This window comes from Carex rostrata, chromosome 25, assembly GCF_964058835.1.
Source record: "Carex rostrata chromosome 25, lpCarRost1.2, whole genome shotgun sequence".
Lineage (NCBI taxonomy): Eukaryota > Viridiplantae > Streptophyta > Magnoliopsida > Poales > Cyperaceae > Carex > Carex rostrata.
Genome location: NC_135942.1, coordinates 908,639 through 925,028, shown reverse-complemented (window position 1 = coordinate 925,028; position 16,390 = coordinate 908,639).

Here is a 16,390-nt window from a genome sequence, read left to right as displayed (position 1 = left end):
TACACACAGGTTACAAAATATTATCTCTTTCTAACGACAAACCTATTTATAGTAATTGAAACATTAAATGTGAATGATGTTATGCATGTAAAACTATGAATGTAATTTATATTTAATTAATAAAAATTAGACTTGACAGTTCTGTCAAGAATTAAAAAAAATATTAAAAATTATAATCTGACCATTTTTAATTGGTCTCTCCTCGCAATGAAATAATTGTATTATTATTTTTTTACAATTTTTCCATGTTAAATATGTTCTCTTTTTCTTAGTTATGTGTGTCACATGGGAAATAGAATCAATGTGAGGAGCATTTATGAATTATAAATGATGATAACATATATAAAAAGAGTCCATGTTAGTGAGATTTTCCCAAAAGTGTCACAGCCATACGCGTAAGGTGAAAAAGCAGATGACTTATTGTCATATTTTATGGTACTTTTATAATTGTGCATGCTCCAATTTATTAATGTATTTGTTCACTTAGTTTGGCTTATACTTATATATACTATCATTTTCATTCGCTATTGTCGTCATTTATCTATTACGTATTAATCTTAACAAGAAAGTTGAATATATGAAAAAGCTAATTTTTACAAGTAAAAGAATTTTGTAAATAAACTTTTTTAACAATATATTTATCCACGGTAATTACTATCAACTATTAAAAAAAAATTAAAGTAAAAGAATGAGACTACGGTGCATAGTGCGGATGAATCTATACTATGGATTGATGTATCTGTTTCTAAAGTTAAAATAGTTAATATGAATTGTTTAATATGATCTTCATATGAATATATATCTGGAGATCATATTTTTACATTGTTTTATATATATTTTTTTACTATTTTATTATTGATTAAAAGTTACTTGATCTAAATTTTATAGAACATTCGAAAGTACTGATTTTCTATTTATCTAAAAAAAATAGTAAAATTTTACGAAAAGTAAACTTTAGTCTTCATATACAGAATACAGTTTTATATGGAGATCATGTTGGACTGTTTAGATCGTCTGTTTAGACTTTGAAAACAAAAAAAATCGATATGTATCATGAACTATGTTTCACTCAAAGTAAAATATAAACCGTGGATATTCTTGTAAAATGTAAAAACTAACTATATATGAACCATTAATTTCACCTTTCGGAATTCTAATAACTTGAGTTGTTATTTGTCAAGATAATTATGAGCATCTGATCTCAATAAAACAGTTGTAATTTGTCTACAATCATCGAATAATTAATTGAGAGAGAGGTATGGAAAAAAGGGTGCCAAGCTCCCTCATAAATTGATTTTTTTTTTTTGTAAAAATTATTAGTATTAGCTCTCCTCACAAAATAAAGTTAAATATATTTATTCATTAATCTCTCACAAAATAAAATAAAATAATACTTATTCATCCATCTCTGTCAATCTCAATTAATTCCTACCTGGCAGGATTGAAGAACACTGTTCATGAAATGGCTAGGTAGTGACTTGAGAGTTGAGACGGTGATAGGTGTAGTTTGTAATTTGTACTTTTCAAACATTTTCATGCATGCAATTTTGATTAATTTAGGTTTCTTATCCAATCATACACATGGTACGAAATACTCTCCTTTTCTAATGACAGGTCAAATTATTATCATTGGAGTATTATTGATTAAAAAGTCTTATTCTGTCTATTCTCCTTTTCTAATGAAATACTTTTCTTGTTTATTATTTAATTTTAAGTATATAGTTTCTCTAATTCGCCTTTTTCTTAATCATGTGTCTCACATGGGAAATATATATATAATGGATGTGACGAGCATTTATGAATGAAGGAAATCCAGGCAAGATATTATCTTTTTTAATTACATAAAAAATACATATATATCTTTGGTTCATACTTAATATCTAAGGTTTGAACTTTGAACCAATATATATTTTTTAAAGTCTTCTCATACTCGCTAATTAATACCAGAGAATACTAGGTATTTGTACTTCATTTTTTTTTTATTCTGCAAGTTGTACATGACAGATAAACAGCAAAAAAATAATATGCATTTGGTATTGACTGACTATTTGGTATGAATATATTTTTTACGAGATTTTAAATGTTTTTTATTTTTTACACCCACCATGTCTCCACTTTTAATTATTTAATATTAAAATTTTAATTTATATGCTAAAATAAAATTAAGATCTGAAATTTATCCGCATATGTATATTTTTGAAAACTCTTGATACCAATTTAAAAAAAAATTAAAATGTTGTAATCTTTTACATGAGTATAGAAAAAGTGATATAAATTATATCTAATAGTGTTATTTTGATATTATTTTTACAAAATATTTTTGAAGAATTTAAACACGATTCATGCTAGACCTATAATTCGAGTACTAATTAATGTGTTATAATCTTCAATGCCAGTGATCTTCAATTGGAGCGCTTGAGAGTCTTGAGAGAACACCCCTTGAATCTAGTTCATAGAATCATAGTGTTGTCCAGTTGGAAAGCTATAAATAATTGCAATGATCTCTTAATCATTAATTGATTTTTATAACAATACTTGTGTCTAGACTGATTTAGGTAGCCTTTCAATTCAAGAAGGGGTATATATATATATATATATATATATATATATATATATATATATATATATATATATATATATATATATTGGATTTTAGGTATAGGATTTTGGTTGGATACCACTAGAAATTTCTGATTTGCTACTTAAAAACTGTGTTTTGTAATATGCTATCATCTCTTATCTCCTGGCAAACTTTATAGCTGCTTTGGTTGTCTTTTGAGTTAGCTAGTTTCAGGCTTAGTCTGATGCCTGAAGAAAAAAAATGTAATTTCGAACTTCTCCTCTTTTGTTGATTGGTACAAATATTGTAGTCATTAATTGTACCAAACAATATATTGTAAAATCTTGATTCTGGTTTCATAATAAAACAGATGGATTTCAGCCACTATTGTCACAAAAAAAAAATGCATATAGGATTTTAGATGCTAGGATAAAAATATTGACAGATCTAATTTGACTGAATGCAGTGCATGACTAATAAAAACAAAATAAAAATATAGAATTAGTACGATGTATAAAGTCAAATTAATTTTGTCAATATTTTTATTCGAGATATTCTGTATCCAAAAAATTTGCAAAAAAATAAAAAAAAAACTCCGAGTAGCCAATTGCGATCGAACTGGCACAAGCTGATCATTGAAAACTTCTCCAAGTTTTGCTAAAAAAGAAAGCTTCTCGAAGCTTTGCACCACTTTACTATTTTATACCCAGAAAATTAATTGTAAATAATATAAGGTTTGCTTTTATAAGACAAACAAAAGAAGAAAACGGATAAAAAGTAAATACTGAAAACTACAGTATCTAAGGTTTTAAATCCAACCAAAACAGTTTGAGGAGCATCAGACTAAATTTGATTCGGTACTCAGTCAAAGTTATCCACACATTGAAGTTCGTGTATAGTTGATATGCCTAAATCTTAAAATTAAACTGAAGAACCAGCCTTTGATCTAATTACAAAAGTAATATCTTTCCTTGTGTAAATAGCTGCATGAATCTTGTTTATTTGCCACTAAACCTCCAACATTTATCCAAAAAAAAAAAATCTTAAAAACTGACCTCGTGAATCTTGATGCAAATCAAACAAATCTGACCGAATATTAAACCAAATTTGATCTGATATTCATCAAACTACTTATAAACAATCACAATGATTTGAGTCACTAAAACTATATAACAGGGTAATTGTTGTGTTGCTAGTTTGGTCTTCCTTGTATTTTTCTTTTTAATAGCATAGGTGCTTGTGAGGCTTGTCGGAACTTGTGTCCTTTTGATTTATATTATTATTATTATATCATTTTTTCAATATTTTTTTGGTGGCCGAGGTTCGTCCAATTGTGGGGGTTGCACTATTAGCTAAAAGTTAAAAAAGATAATTAAACAATAGAGAGAGCATATGTTCTATTGCCAGTTGATCGCACCAAATGAAGAGATAAGAATATTTATTTTATTAAGATAATGAGATGTATTAAGAATATATATTTTTTTAAATATTATAGTAACTAATTAACGTCAAATATCGTCGAAATATATTTTTTTTGTTTACATTTGATATATTGTTATAAATTATGTGTAATTTAAAATTATTTAGTAACTGATCTCTAGGTAATTGTGAATATATACTTTTATTTTTTGTTTTAACAAACTTAATATTAATTATACCATCATCAAACAAGTCACCTATCAATATATTTCATTTCTAAGAACTAATATTTGATCTAGTGGCAAAGCATAGCGAGCTCCCACGTGAAAGGTCATAAGTTCAAAATCCGTAAAGTGGAGAAATTCTTTGTAATATAAATAGATGTTTGAAGAAAAATTGGTAGGCTAAACCTCTACTTTTTATTTCAAAAAAAATATGGATTTCATTTCATAAGAGAATGGCTGGTTTTTTTTTTTATCGCTGGCTCGCCAAGCCTATCACGAACCCTCATTCTTTATCCTGACTTAGGACAGACTGTGCAAAAACTACACATGCGGAGTTTATTTCAAAAAAAAATATTCCATTTTTTTAAACGAATCGATTTAGCTTATACATTGCACTTGTTTAAGAGTGATTTTTTTCCCCTTTTGAGATAATAAGAATTAAAATATTATAATTTTACGCTTGAAATAAAAAGGGGAAATTCAGATTTTATAGTGGCTACCATAGAAATAATGTTTTAGTATACCTAGTCCCCTAGTGCGGACTTAGAACCTTTTTAGGATAAATTAAGCGGCGCATTTAAAAATATGGAGCTAGTTTTCTTTGTTTGGAATAAAGCAAGGCTCCTAATATTCCATGAAGTTTGGTTGGATTTTGATCTAATTAGAATAATTTATCTTATGTTAATTAGTTTTTTTTTGCTATCCATCTGGTATAAAATTATGGTAAAAAGAAAAAAAAATCAAAGTTGGACTCATTTTTTTATTCCACATGTGAAGCTAGCAATGGATGAACTGATTAACATAGTAGTCAAAGATTAAGATAAATAATTACTATATGATTGATGAGATAAAGCAATCAGATGAGACAAAGTAGTTGTAGAGATAATTAAGTGTGCAATCTAAAGTATATATATCATATCTTGACAATCATTAGTACCAAAAATTATTATGCAATCTATTCGTTGCCTATTGATATATATAAAAAAACTACTTAATTTATAGACCGTCCAATAAGAATAATTTTCTCCATTTAAACAAAATAATAAAATTACCAAAAAAAATACAATAGTAACTATTGTGTGGACCTTAGTCTATGTCTCATTTGTTAGAATAAGAAATTAATTTATTCTAGCCTTATTTGAACACCTCTAATTGTATTTGACAACCGTTTCAATCAGAGTGCATTTAGGTGTCAGTGACATCCTTTTATTTGTTTATTCAATCTGTACTGTATTCAATAAAACGGATAAGAGAAAAAAAAATCTCATTTAGCTTATTGGATATAAATAAAGATAAAAACAAATCTGTTGACATAACAGACAAGGATACATATAAAGACTATTTCTTACCCGTTATCATATATGATACACACATATAATAACATCCTTTTATCCTTTTATCCTTTATCCGATCCGTACTATATTCGATAAAACGAGTATAGATAAAAAAAAAATCTTAGTTAGCTTATGAGTAAGGGTAAAGTTTTTTTTGTTATCATAACGGCTAAGGATATGAAATGCTTTAACCCAACCCGTTTCATACCAGTTAACACCCCTGATTGCACCGTTTGTCAAACAAAGCTTAATTAGTTAAGTACAAGGTAGATAACAATAATTATATCGAGTGGGCTCTCCCTAGGGAGCTCCGCACAGAGAAGAAAAAAGAAAAAGAAAAAGAAAAAGCTAGGGTTAGAATTTCTACCGTTTTGAGAGTCGGTGGCGCCACCCTCCGCCTCCGCCCCGCCGCTCCTCGCCCCGCCTCCGCCCCACTGCCCCTCCTCTCCTTTGCTGCCTCTCTTACTCATTCTTTTCTCTGCCTTCGCTGCTCCCGCCACTCGACCTCAAATCGCGACCCGAGGGTTTGAGTGTCGATCGTCCCTCTCGGCTCCTCCGCCCTGCCCTCCTCCGCTGTCCGGTTCACCTCGCTGCACTCTTGCTAAGCAGATGCTTCCGTCTAACGGATCTAGTCACTGCTCGTCGCTCCGTCAAACCGCTCTTCGCTTTGTCTCGACTCCGGATTCGGATGGGCTATAAATTCACTCCACTTCTACCGCAATATCTATTATATCTATGTATAAATAAGGTACGTTTAGGGTTAATGATGATGAAGATGATGATGATGTGTTGACCCCTTTCCTCCTTTTTTGTTTCTTCTTCCTTCCTATCTCCTTTTTCGATGTTTTTCTTTTAATAATTCAGGTACAAACCTTATCTGAGCACAAAGGCTCTTCTGAATACCCCTACCTTGCTTTGATCAAGCACTAATTTGTGCCAACGACAAGAAAGTATGCAGACTCACAATCTACCAATCTGAGTACAAACACAGAAATCCTGAAGGCTCAATATATACCTATTGATCTGAGCGTAGAAACTCCGGATTCTGCTTTTATTTTCTGATTTTTCTTGTCTATTTTTGTAAAGGGGTTCAATTGTAATATTTTATGTACTGGTACAAATGTTACATGTATTAGTACAAAACTATGTAATTGGTTTGGTCTGATTAATAGAAATACCGCCTACGGGCTTTCAATCAAAAAAAAAAAATAATAATAATAATAATTATGTATGAAGGATTGAATGATTTGAAAAGAACCCTTGCCATACTGACATACCTTAGATCCTAACTACATTCATTAGGATAAGTTTAGTAATTAATTAAATTGTTAATGACAATGACAAGATACAACTTGACAGCTTCTGTCTAGTGTTAAAAAAAAGACAATGAGAAGATACAATAATGAAAGAGCAGAGTTCTACAAGACTACAACGCAATGCAATTCACACGTCAAATCATTCCACCTGCCTGCTTGGAACAAACAGAGATGTTAACATCAATTAGAAGATTCGATGTTACAAAAACAGAACCGAACTAGAAAATTTAGATTAGAGAGTGAAACGTAAGATACATTATTAGATGTTAAATTCGAGTCTTCATGGCTATTTGAAAACAATTTCTAATTAATTTTAATATACATAATCACGATTTCAGCTCAGACCTCTAAAATCAGCTCGCTCGTAACTCAGACGAGTCAGCTGGTTGCCACCCCTAAATTCACATAGGTGATTAAGCATCTTCTGTATATCCGTTTTGTAGGAAAGTATATGAGTTTCTACTGTATCCAGCTGATCACCGGTCCGTTAAGTGTCCGGAATTAATATCAAAAAATATAATTAAACATCCAAAGGTTCTAACTTGTCCTTTCTTTTTAATCTTTTATAGTTTTTTAGTTAGCTGGTAACTAATTCATGACACGAATGTGGAGCGCAAATGCTCACTACATAGATTAATACTACTTAATTTAGCGTGTGTAATAACCCACGTTGCCTTTGAATGTTCGGTTGCTTCATTTTTCAAGTTGTTATGCGTGGAAATCAAATGTAGAACCTTTTTTATTTTTTATAAATGTACTGTGATAGTTATCCAAATTACCACTAATTTAATCGATTTCCTAACAATTGCATCCAATCAAATTACGATATGCACAAATGCGCCCTTACAATATTCATCATATAAATCAGAGAGCATACTCTGTTTTTCTCAGTTACCTAATTTACATCATATCAGCATAATTAAAAATAAAAAAAAACAACAACTTCTAAACAGAACTGTAGCCAAAGATTACACTCATTTATAATTCTGTTCACCAAAACTTCGGAGGAAGACTGCCATGAATGATTGCTATATATTCGTTTTTATTGCAAATGAAAATTAAAGTAGAGCACCGAGCAGCTAAGATTAATGATATAACTTCCACGTTTTGAGTTTGGATAATTAAAATGATTATTTAGAACTGTTCAATTTAATTTATATATGATAATTTATTCTTATAGAAAGAAATTCTCCAAGAAAGAATCTTATAAAAAATTTAAATATCTTTTTTTTTAAATCAGTAATTTTAAATGCTTAGTAACGATTTTATCGATAAAAAATGTATTACAACGAGTAAAATGACTCTCCTTCTTAGATTTAAATTTTTTTATTCTTATGAAATCATCAAAACTATTCTAATTATCTAATCCTACTTGTATACATTTTTAAACACTTTATTATCTCATTCTTTGTTTCTCTTCACAACCAGTTCTGCTTTTGTCAGATAGCTGTCGCGATCCAACAACTGAATATACTCATCATCGTACTCCGATCGAGATGAGATAGTCTTCATGCTCCTGCGATACCGTGCTCTCAATTCCGGTCGACTCTGGTCAACACAGCTCCCTCCCATCTCTGTCAGGGGCGAACCCAGCATAGACCAGGGGGGCAGCCACCCCCCTGGATTTCGAGTTTTAGTGGTGATCTATCGATACCGATCGACTTTACCCCCATCTGAAAAAAATTTTGCCCCCCTCTAAATGTTTAATTTGTAATTCGGGTTAAATTTAGTGTTAAAATCAAAATAAATTTCTTGAATTATGATTGATAATTAGAATTATAAGTTAAAACATTTTAAATTACAAGTCAGAGCACTGGAAAATATAAGTCAAAGTATTGTTTTTTTTATCGAGTACCCAATTAGTTAATGAATTTAAATCTGATAAGCTATTTAAATACGATTCGATATTTTTTGTCCCTCGGACGAAAATTCTATCTCCACCCCTGATCTCTGTCATTTTTTTTCTCATTCAAAAAGGTAGAGAAGAGTAAAAAAAGAATATCACTTGTCGGAAGTGAAACCTAAAAGAGAGCTGAAAGGAAAATAATAAAGTGAGGGAGGAGGAAGGAGGCAGACAGGCAGCTAAGAGTTTAATCGCCCCTTTATTTTATTTTTTTTCCGCTGGAAGCACTTCGGAGAGATCTAAATTTTATACTTTTTTAAAATTGCTATCGTTAAAAACTTAAAATGAGAGTGGAATTAATTGTATCGCCTGTAAATTTTATTTGTTGTAAAATCATTGCAAAAGACTGGTTGTACGAATTTAAATTCTAAAACACAAATTTCAAAACAAACCTTCTAAATTATAAATAGCAGCTGAGTTGATTTTGATTTGGCTACAAATATTCTAAACAGCCCAATACTTTAATTATATTCGGTTGTACACTTGTACTTGTACAAGAGAGAATAATAAAAATATGAAAATACAAGAGGTCATAAATCAGTCGGTGAGTGTCGGTCATGTTTTACCTTTTTTTTTCTTTCTTTTATTTATTTATTTATTTATTTATTTTTCCTTTATCTAATTCTAAGGGGTCAATGTGGTACCACTACATCAAAAGCTACGGTTTTGACCTGACTGCTTCTCATGAATCTTGATTTCAATTAATTAATTAATGATTTTTTTTTTTTATTATGAGAGGTCGGCGATAGACGATAGTACTGGGAATTTGGTGATGGTTAGATGCCAAATTACTGCCTCTTGAAACCGACCATTTAATTTGATAGCACCACAAACATAATAATAATAATAATACTGATAATGATGTGATAATAACTGTTGTTATAATTATCATAATAAACAAATCCATAATGAAAAGATCTCTGAGTTACCCTTAAATATGCATGCTTATCCCTCCAGAAATCTAGCCAGCACGTGCGAAAGGATGGAATTACAATTCAGATTTCAGAATGATTATATATATTTTTTAAAAATATTTTAAATTCAGCCTTCAAATTATTTCTGGTTTATAGATACATTTTTGCAAGTTAATTTTTAGAACTAGGATTTTAACGTAGAGGGACTAAACATCATTATTTAAATTATTTTAATAAAAAATAAAATTTATGCACCACAAGATAATAAGATACTTCACTATTTATTTTTATAAAAATTGCAGTAAATAACTAATACCTATAAGTATCATATCTATCAAAAATAAAACTAAAAGATAATATTACTATATTTTTTTTTCATTTAAATTTAGACTTATGATTTCCGAGAAAAATAGAATTTTAGAATTTTTTTGTTACACGTAATTTTATCTATGCACAAATTATATACAAAGAAATAAATCATCACTTCCACAGAAATATTAATTCTCTTTACATAATTCAATTTATATGCAAAAAATTATTAAACACAACACGATGAAAATTTCAACTCTTCTCATATCTCTTGTGAATGTTGTCTTCCAATTTGACATTCACTTTCATCATTATCGTTGAAAAACAAACACAACACGGAGGAAATTTTAAAGTACTTTATTTGTAATCACAGCCTAGTTTCTTACTTTCTTAGCCTTAGTGCCTTGCCTATTCTATGCCTTCCAGGCTTGGATAAGTCAAAAGCGGACCTTCTTATTTTCTAAATTTTGAAGCGAGAGATTTGGAAAATTAAGCAGCATTTTTTATTCTGGAATTTAACATGAAAACCCTTCGAAATTATTTTATTATATAAAAGAAGCTAAATGTACATATATAAAAAAAAAATTAAACAATTAATATGCATATTACGAATCGATCCATATTAAATTTTTATTTTTATTTTTAAAGTTCAAACAATTGATCAAAACTGTTAAACATGATCTTTCTCCCAGCATGCATGCAGCATGTTACCATAGGATGTTTTTGGATGAGGCAAAGAATAGTGCTAACCCGGGTTAGCTACTATTCCGAACTACTATTTTACGTTTAAATGTGTTTGAGTTAGCAAAAATGAACTATTGTTTGTTTGTTTTTTTGTGAATTAGCATGCTATTATACTAACTCAACTAAAAGTTGAATTAGCTCACGATCTCAAATTTGAGTTAGCTCACTATTCTCACAAACTCAAACCTTCATCCAAACACACCCTAATAGTCTCCCTCATATATGTTATATGCATACTTTTTGGTATTCCCACTAAAGTGCATTGTGATAGTTCACGATCAATCATCAAGACATTACGAAGATCTCATAGCCATTAAAGTATTATTATAGACAGGGACGGAACTCAACTTTGAATATAGGGGTGGCTAACCGAATAAACATCATATTTGAAAAATATTAAAATAAAAATAAAAATCTATATAACATAAAATATTCACTATTTAATTTCATAAAAAAAAAACACAATAAATAAATAACATGTTTATCAAAATAAAAAAACATAACATATTCATATATATTTTTATAAATTTAGACATATAAAAAGATATGTCATCTTACATTCATGTCCTTTAAATTTTTTGTATTATCATAGGGGAGGCTGAAGACACATAAAATACAAGTTTCAAGTCAATTTTTATTTACTTAATAAAAAAATTGAAAATATTGAGGGTGACTTAGCCACCCCTAGATTACCTTACCTTTCGCCCCTGATTACAGATGTCATCAGCCATATCAGTCTTACTTATTATGGTTATAATGACTCCACTATTTATATAATGAAATACAACGATGATGAACAAACAAATAAACCTTTTTGAGTCGTCAAAATTTAAATATGAGTTTTGATACTGTCCGGATGAAACTAACCGGCCCAAAGAAAATTAAATAGGCAACTTCTATATATGTTAACGATTACAATAGAAACGGAACTAAGATTTGAATATGAGGAGAGTAATTACATCATTTCTAAAAAATAATTTTATGTTATATTATATTTTAGTGGTTTTTTATTGTTCAAATTAAAATTAAAAGGTAATACAGAATCATGATAATATTGATTTATTTCTTTATGTAAATTACTTAAGATGAATAAAAAGATCAGTATATGTCAAAATAAAAATATTAATTAATCTCTAATATATATAATCAATAATTTAAAAATTTGAACAGCTTCCCATTCCTTGACTAGATCCGCGTCCGCCCATGGATTGCAGAGATAGTTAACTATATATAACGTCAGTAGAGTGAAAATCATTTTTTTTAATCAGTATAATCTTATTTTCCATAAATTAAAACCACGACAAAAGGTGATTCTACGTGGCTATGCCAGTGCAACAATATAATTTATATATATAGCACATAATTGCATAAACATGTGCCCTTTTAGATTCTTTGGTAGCTCTATATATCTGACCATCTAAGTTCATTGTTTTTTTTTTTTTTAATTATTTATGCATGTCACCCCTTGTTAGGTGAACTGCTTTGAAGGTCTCAACTCTAATTAAGCTACTAAATATATAGAACAAGTCTTTATCTTCAACCGTCTAATCTTAATCCACCGTCTATGAGTTGAACTAATATGTCATGTTTGATTGTGTAAATAATTTAAAAATAATTAAATTACTTACTCCATCTTATTTTTCTATTTTACATTTTATAAATCGAGCATAGAGTAAATTAATTAGTCTGAAGGAGTAAGATATTGAAACTGAGCAATGAGCCTCTGTTTGTACTACATATTGTGCTCTCTAAATGAAGTCCGTAAGTGTGAAATAAGTTAATCTGGCATCTTTACATCACCTTTATTCTAAAGTAAATAAAAAAGATGACAAGAAAAATATGATTGAAGAAAGAAAGTGGTACATATAAAATGATCAGAGAAAGAATATCATCTTTTTCTTTATTAAACAGAAACATGTTGTGATAATTTAACTATATAAAAGGGCATTTCATACTGAGGTGGGTTTGATTCTTCATCTCTTTTCCTTTTTCTTTTCACTGGTTCCTCAATATTTAAAGCACCTTGATTTGCATGCAGTTGCAGTCTCTTATGGTTGTTATCTGGAATTTTGAAAAGAGAACAAGAATAAACTTACTGTGGAATTTCAACTCTTTTTGATAATTTAAATTGATCATAGAAAGAATATTGTCCTTTTCTTTTCTAAAGAGAAACATGTTTTGATAATTTAACTGAAAGGACATTTCATACTGAGGTGGGTTTGGTTGTTAATATCTCTTTTCCTTTTTTTCTTTTCATTGATTCTTCAATATTTGGTAATATCTATTTTCCTTTTTCTTTTCATCTTGCATTTGCATACATTCTCTTATGGTTGTTAGCTAGTATTTTGAAAGAAGAACAAGAGTAAGTTTTTTTTTTTTTTGGAAGCTTCAAGTGGTGAGAGAGGTCTGAACTCTCGACCTTTAGGTATCTAACAGTCTTAGGACTTTTTCTTAATAACTGTGTTATAGCTCCATTCTCGAACAAGAGTAAACTTACAATGAATTTCAACTCATCAAATTATTATGCGAGTTTAATTTATATTCTATCAAATTTTCATCGAATGATGTATCCAAATTGATACATTTAATGTAATGGGTGACATGTTTACATGTCAAATTTATAAATTTTAATTTATTTAATTAAAATTAAAAGGTTAAAAAATAAAAAAAATAAACTTTTAAACACTATATGAACCTTGAAATTATGTTAATCTGAACAATTTGAACCCACCATCTGAAATTGATTCAATAAATATTAAAATTTATTTCAGTAAAACTTACTAATCCTTGACAGTAAATGTACTCCAAAAAAATGTTGTTCTATTGAGTGCATTTGTTTGGGCATTTGAAGATAACAAAGATATACAACAATCTAGCCCAATAAGTGGGCCTACAAAGGCCCAAATATTGTTTCGCTTTATCTAACTTCCTAAAGGCCCATACAATTTGTTTTGTAAATATGCCGTGGCTTGTTGACAGTCCAACACGTGTCCAGAAAGGACACTCAGCAATGCATTTTGCGTCTTGAAAGAGACGTCTTGTTCTTGGTATAGAACAAGGAACCCTCTAGTAATCTATTAGGAATTCAAAAGAGATTTTACTTGTACAAGAAAGGAAAGAGCTTCAAGTGGGGAAATACAAAAATACATGGAAGAAGGAAATGGAAACGAGGGGTTTATGTCTAAGGTAAGAAATCAATCGATTGCTTTTGGGGCTTCAGTTCAAGAAGGATGGGAATATATCAAAGCATCCATCACAGGCCAAGTACTCTCTCTCTCTCTCTCAACCCCTTACAATTTTCCTTTTATCTTTTTCAATTAATCAATCCCATATGGAGCTTTTGAATTGGAAGTTACTATTTTTAAAGATTTTCATGATCTAAGACTGGAAAGTTTGTATGGCAATTGAAATTGGAACTTTGAAGGTTTTGATGTATTTTGCAACTGGGGATATGCAATAAGTGTCACGCCATATTTTTTTCTCTTTCCCTAGCTATTTGGGAGAAATTAAGAAATTGTGCTGATTATTGAGGTTATTTTCCTCACATGGATATATACATGTATAGGTAAAGAAGGTGCAAGCTAAAAATGAGAAGGAAGCGACCGAGGCCGACATGCAAACGGCTAAGGCACAGGTCGAAGCAACAGATGCAGCTGAGGCCAAGAAGCAGCATCTTACCATGTAAAATGTTTTGCCTTTATTTATATTATTAAGGGGAAATGTCGAGTCTTCAAATTTGAGCTTGCAAGTTTGAGAAGGCAGTGTATTTTAATTGCATTTTTTTTTACACTTAAAGTTTTAGCTAAGTTTGCATGCGTGGAATATGAAATTGGAATAAAAAGGCAACTATTTCATATTCATATCTTTCCTTGTCTTTTTTTTTTATTTACGTAATTTTTTTACTTTATTATATTTACTTTATTGTTAAGATCATTTTCTCGAGGTGTAATGAAAAAAATTATATGTTATTCCATCCAATCTCTGCAACAATAAATTAACAATTTGAACATTCCATCTTATATGCAACATTAAGAGTAAACTTACCATGAATTTCAACTCATCAAATTAGTATGTGAGTTTAATTTTAAATCTACCAAATTGTCTTCAAATTGATAGATTTAATGGCTGACGTGTGTACATGTCAAACCTATAAATTTTCAATTTATTTAAATAAAATCAAACCGTTAAAAAATAAAGAATAGATACAATTGAAATAAATTTGTATACACTAAATGACCCGAAAATCATATTAATTTGAAAATTTTGAATTCATCATCTGAAATTGATCCAACAAATATTAAAATTTAATTCACTAAGACTTACAAATCCTTACAATAAAACAATAAAGTCAGTTGATTATAATTTTTTTTGTAATTTTTGTAAAAAAAGAAGTTAAGACTGAAATAGTAGTTTAGTTCTTATAATTTTTGTAAAAATTAAAACAATAAAGTCAGTTGATTGATATATTTTTTTTTTTTTGAATTTACGATTTCTAAAAAAGATTCACGCTCATAACTCATAAGGGTATATGCCGTGGCTTGTTGGCATCTCAACACGTGTACAGAAAGGACACTCGGTATTAGTGAAATTGTAAAAAATACGTAACACGTGAACACGACACGTTATGCGCGGGTCAGAACATGGCGAAACACGGCACCCGGTGTTAGATGTGTTATTTTGTAAACGAATGTTTTGTTCAAAATTAAATAAAATCAGTATGTGTAAACACAGTACGATCTTAATAACACATCTGATATGTTTAAATAATAAAAACAGATCTTGACACGACGATATGTTTAAACTTTAAATACGGATGGCATCCGATTCCAAGTACCACCAGATCGCTGCGATTGAGACGATATGTTTAAATACGGATGGCACGAGCGAGACGTATTTCTTCTTTTAGTTAAATAAATACTTTATTAATAGAAAGATAAATTATAAATTTAATTAAACATAATAAAAATAATTCTGATGAAATTTACATGTTTAAAATATAGGGGGAACTGAAGAGGAGCTCAAAAGGGAGGGAAAAGCGTAACCTAGAGGCGGGGCTATCCTTAACTGAATTTCGGGCCTTGTTCGGATTATAATCCGTTCAATATTATTTTGTTAATTGTTAGGCCCGTGAACATATTAATTTGTTAATTATTCAGCCCGTTTGTTCACGGGCGTCAATTAGCAGCTCTAGACTTCGCTTGATATTATATATGTTTTTCTTAATTTATTATTTGCTTTAGAAATAGGATGTGCTACTTTATACTGTGGTCAGACTCAGAAATGCAAGTTTTTCAATGCTCCTCCAAAATCGATCTCTGTTGATCACGCATGCTATCAAATGGTATCAAGTCAACAATTAAGATTTAATTTTTCTTTTAGTCTACCAAAGCAATTGAGAAATCCATTCTGAGCTATCAATAAATCACACATTTTAACGGTTTCCGGTCAAATATAATCTCTGCAAAGCATAAGAACAATGTGTCCGTAATAAACAAGAATTTTTTATTTGAATTTTGAACTCCCAATCTGTTGCTTTTTGTCAGTAAACAAAGGCTGGTACTCGTAATAAATGAGGATTAGTGCATAATCAAAATGTGTTACGATGTTGTTTAACAATATCAAAATGTGGCTCGCATCCATATTTAGCAGTATACTTTTTGGGTCTTT